The sequence below is a fragment of the Coenobita brevimanus genome, chromosome 90 (assembly GCF_032717465.1).
Source record: "Coenobita brevimanus isolate Jiangsu-jjx chromosome 90, ASM3271746v2, whole genome shotgun sequence".
NCBI lineage: Eukaryota > Metazoa > Arthropoda > Malacostraca > Decapoda > Coenobitidae > Coenobita > Coenobita brevimanus.
This window is the reverse complement of record NC_137043.1, coordinates 11,002,189-11,008,188: the sequence shown is the minus strand read 5'-3', so window position 1 is coordinate 11,008,188 and position 6,000 is coordinate 11,002,189.

Genomic DNA, 6,000 nt, shown 5'->3' with positions numbered 1-6,000 from the left:
CCCACTTGTTTTCCAATGGGCGTTGATGCTGGCTCTCGCATCTCGGAACACTGAAGTTGATTAATTAAAACTTGTTTGTTGTCCATTAAATCAAATGAAACTGCCGCCTGACGGTACTGTTTTATCTAGAGCATCTTCGTTTTTTTTTTCTCCGTTTTAAATTTGATCGGCAAGATCTATATACAAGAAAAAATAAATAAAAGCTAATCAGTCGAAGCAAGTGCCAGTGTTTCCAATGAAAAGGGCAATACAACCAGCAATGCAATAGATATTTTTTTCTTGTCACAGCCAATACAACCAGCAGTGCAATAGATATCTTTTTCTTGTCACAGCCGCTCACAAAATGTAAGGGAGTAATTTTGTCACTTCAGTCTGTCTGTGCGTGACTTACTTTCAACATAATTGCATTGAACTAAGAAGTGACAAAGCAATGATAGGCCAGAGAGAGAGAGAAATGTAGGATTCAGGATACTGATAGCCTCACCGGAAACTCCAAGTGCAGCTTTGTCACCTAAGGAACCCGGTACACATCTGTGCTAAATGAATGTAATGCTGTCAGGCCGACCCTACAAATGCTGCTTTGTAACTTGAGCATACCTGTGTGAGGCGAAACTCAATAACCCCAGATGATACCGGCAATAAGAATACAAAACAGACCGACGAACTTCCTAATACACTTTTCATCCCTGCTTGCAGTACTGGGAAGTTCCCTTAACTGTTAAACAGTCACTATAAGTCATTCAGTCTAGGGGGAATGGTAAAAGTTTTGCCCATAATTTAGAATGATGTGAGCACACAGCCGTAGCGCCGGGTTTACGAGTTGCTATATTGTGCTTTGATGAGAGGGGGAAGTGGAGTGGGAGGAGTGAAGCATGGTTGCCTAGGTAAGTAAAGGATGGGTTTAAAATGAAAGGAGAGAAAGTGCAGCAGTATAAAGTTGTGGGGGTAAAGAAGTAAAAACTAGTAGGGTGATGGTGACAGTGATGATTAGACTGTTAACTACCATGTCACCCTGGAATGCATCAAACAATGCTTTGGATGATGTGATACAGAATAAATGCTCTTGCCAATACACAAAACTTAAAACAGGATATATATATATATATATATATATATATATATATAGATAGATAGATAGATAGATAGATAGATAGATATATAGATAGATACATATAGATATAGAGATATATAGATAGATATATAAAGATATATAGAGATAGAGAGATAGAGAGAGATGGAGAGATAGAGAGATATAGAGATAGAGATATAGAGAGAGATATATAGAGATAGAGATTGAGATATAGAGATTGAGATAGAGATATAGAGACAGAGAGGTAGAGAGAGAGAGAGAGATAGAGATAGAGATAGATAGATATATAGAGATAGATAGATATATATATATATCTATCTATCTATCTATCTATCTATATATATATATATATATATATATATATATATTTATCTATCTACCTATCTATATATATATATATATATATATATATATATAGATATATATATATCTATATATATATCTATAAATAGATATATATATATATATATATATATATATATATATATATATATATATATATATATATATATATATATATATATTTATATATATTGCAAAGTCTCTCTGAAGTTTTATAAATTGAGTTTTGTGGCTGTTTCCATACTATAGTGTGAAAATGAAGAAATCATCTTGGTAGTATAAAAGTTAACCAGAGTGCATATTTATTTCACAAGGAAACATAATGCTCAGGCTTCAGAACAGCACCGTAAGTTTATTAACAACAACAAGGGACTGTGCGACGTAATTTGTAAAGTAAAATAAAAACATAAAAGACAAATCATAAAGAAGTAAATATAATACCAGGCCACAGAGTTAACCTTTGCCCTTAGGAGTAAAATGGTGATGTGGATGGATGCAATAAACTTAATGAGAATTGCAAGTGCTAGCGGCAGTGTGGTCGTTTGCCAGTCTTTTCACACGTACTGGGGTGCTGGAGAGGGACGCCTTCACGTGGTGGTACTGATATGACCGGCTGGCTTCGCTGCCTGGTTATACAAGCATCCCACAACTCCATCCCTATCCCCTGAAAGGGGGATGGTGGACTGTATGAGAGAAGGACAGAACATATGAGTCTACCAGGTTCACACTCGATGAACCTAGGGCTATAAGTACTAAGACTGCTACAACTCACCGGCTAGGCAGAGGGAAGAACTAGGACATAGTGAAAGATGACACATATATGTATCTCTCACAGAACCTAATTTACTGTATACTCTGCCCCTCTCCCCTTCCCATCGTCCTTAATCGTTTTCCACACCTAGTTCCCTCTCCAATCCAACCCTTTCTTTAGATTCCACTTCTCTTTTCCTTCCCTTCTTTCCTTCCTGCCTTAACCATACTATCCTTATCTTTCGTTCTTCTCTTATCCTTGCCACTTCGATCCTTATGTTCCCTACCAATCTTATTTTCCCTTTTCTTACCACTGCTTCCAATCACATCTTTTCCTCTTTTTCATACCAGGCTTCCTTTACAGTTACTCTCTTCATGGACGAAGGACACTGAAAACATAATAATAGAGAGGGATGTGCACTATGGGAATTATACAGTGTAGTTGCTCACATCCACATAACAAATATGAACCTCACTACTGGATGCCGCCTGCAATGACTTTCCTATACAACAATGGTAGAACAGCAACAAATCCGTCACATATACAACATTAAGGATAATACATGACACACATAGCCTATTTACTCCCAAGTCACATCTTTTGTCCTGTTAAGAGAAAATGTGACTTAACTGGTGCTTAAAATGAGGACAGCAGGGAAAGGTGAAGTATATAGAACTGAAACTGAGAATCAGGTAAGCATGGAAGCATGGCTTGTCATCCATCACCATGACTGCCTGGGGTGAAAGTCAAAGGGTGAAGGAGGCGAGGTGAGGTGAGGTGATGGCTGACACTGCGCTGTAATGATCCAAGAGGCATACTATCTTACTATCCCATCGGCCGCCCTGAGGGAGTTAGTGGATATTAGTCCTACCACGTTCACTGAAGGAAGTCATGAAATATGATGGATGTAATCATCTGGTAGTAAGAAGAGTATCATAAAAGAGACATCAACATACTGAAATGTATAAGAACTTAGCGCAGTATACGAGTAACCCAGCAGCATCAGTGGTGCAACCCTCGCTTGGCTTACGTCTGATGCTCGTGTGTGACTCCGTGTTGATGGTGGTGATGGTAATTATCCCGGTTGTGAAATGAACACTTGAGGCTAATTAGCTCTGATGGCCCTTTAGGATGCCTTTCTCGCCTTGAAATTCGTTACTTCAGGTGGAAACCCAGGTAATGAGACATACGGTGCGTGTAGAGATAATGAGGCCGATAAACTAATCTTAGGTGTTGCGTAACCCTGCCTGCATGAGGATGTACTGTATACCAAACTGGGTAGGGTATTGTCATCTATGTGTCCCAGTGGTGTCCGCGGGATTAAAAAATGAGTCCTCACACACCTGGAGAACAATAACTTGAAAACACGTGCAACTGATTTTTAAAAATTAATCAATATAGGTAATGCTTGTTTGTATGCTTTTATCATTGTATGCTATGTATTCATGCTTATATTGCATATTTAATTCATTAAATCTCGCGTGTCTGTTGGTAGCCCATTTAAAATATTTTTAGAATTCTAGACAAACCATAATTGAGTGAGCATCCTTTGACAGTACTGGCAAAATGCTGGTACAGGATCCAGTCGAATTTTATGTCACGTTTGGCCAGACATAAAAAAAGAATATCCTTTAACAGAATAGATGTTGCATAATGGAACCCCTTGACTCCTGGTGACGTCTTTTTTCCTTCATTCCTGCTGTTTCCAAACAATTATTACGTTTGGGAAAAAGATATTACTGAGTGATATAATAAGGCAATCTCTTACTGGCCTAAGATAAAAAAGTTATCATACTGAAGTGGCTAATAATAGCTGTTTCTAACTGACCCTCATTGAAAAATTTATTGTACTTAGGGAAGTGACTTATTAAAGCATCTCTAACTCCCCCAGCTCTAAACGTCTATCCTATACTGAATAAAATCGTCAGGAGATAGCAAAAATATTATGGAAAAGACATACTCGGAACCAATGGTTAGTACTTACAATGAAGGCATGTAACCACTACGTCATACGTGTGACAGATAAAGATGAAGATATAAGACACAACAGTTAGTTATATCCTAACCAGAACTACTATAATATCGGCACAGGCTATTTCAGTGAACCAGAAGTTGATTATTTTATAGATGCACGTCAGAGATTTTGGCAACGTTCTTTTTGCAGTTATAAACCAGATAAAACTACAGGCAATATTCCCATGACTGTTGGCCGTCAGTGTGGCTTGTGTCAGTGATGGGATCCGATACTTAACATCCAGTCTGATCTGGTTCCAGCGATCAGTTCCGTAATTCTTTCGGAACGTCGGTGTGGTCTGATCCTGGTTATAGCAGAGCTGTAGCCTAGTTCCGGTAATCTGATCGGCGTAATTGATTCCGGTTATATCAGTCTTCTAGCCTAATTACGATAATCTGATCGGCTTTACTGATTTTGGTTATATCAGTCTTGTAGCCTAATTCCAGCAATCTGATCGGCTTAACTGATACTGCTTATATCAGTCTTCCTGCCTACTTCCGATAATTTGATCGATTAAAGTGTTTCCGATTAAGCATCATCATATCTTGGCAAAAAAAAGGGAAAAGGGAGCTATTAAGTGACACTACTGATCGTCCAGAAATAATCGGCAATATCCAAGGAAGAGAGTTCCTGGCCAGTAGAGTAATTCCAGTGGATGCCATTCCAGTAATCTTTCTTTTTTTTTTTGGTACCGTTTTGACCAGCCTGCTGTTGTCTTGTTGCTGGTTTCTCTCTCTCTCTCTCTCTCTCTCTCTCTCTCTCTCTCTCTCGCTCGCTCGCTCGCTCGCTCGCTCGCACGCACGCACACACACACACACACACACACACACACACACACACACACACACACACACACACACACACACACACACACAATAACTGGAGTCTAGTATTAATGTATGTATAAAACAAGTGACAAAAAGCTGTATTCTCGTTGGCAGAAGAAATGTATTTTTTTTTTCTTTTTTGCTTGCCATTTACTGCATTTACAGTGTTATACTTAATATTGTCTTCTGTGTAATCAGCATCTCATAATATCGATATGATCTGCATTTGTAACATACCAGAGTTCTGTTGGGTATAATAAAGTGCTGAGGAAGAGGTGTAAGGATATATTAGTCAACAAGAACACGACCCCAAAGGATTAATGGATAAAATGAATTAGATGACATCCTACCTAATGTGTATCGCAAAGCACAGTAGATATACAGACGAAAAAAAAAAAAAGGTCAACGAAGACGGTACAGAGAAATATACAGCAAGAGCAGAGTCAGACGGAAATATACGGGCAGAATCATACGAAATGAAAACCAATACCACGGAACATTTACTGAGATCTAAGGGATACGGACTGTCGGCTTTTTACATTCGTATTTGTATATTATGGAGATTTTAGTGTGAGCGTTTATATATATATATATATATATATATATATATATATATATATATATATATATATATATATATATATATATATATGTGAGGAAGAGTATGAGAACAGGGAAAGGAAGACCAAGGAAGAGACGGAGGGATGGAATGGAGAGGTATATGAGAGCTGGAGGGATGGCAGACAAACGGCAGGGGACAGGGCGACGTGGAGACGATTTGTTTGTGGTTACCCCTTTCGGGATGAAGGTGGCTGGCAATAGAAACAGTATATAGAAATACGACAGCCATTCGACAACGATGGCGTCTGATTTACTCTTTTGTCTTACTACCAGACAGTTTTATTTATTAGCGGAGACAACCTTGCAGTGATGAAGTTAAACAGCTCTTTATGAAACCCGTCTGGTCAAAACACTG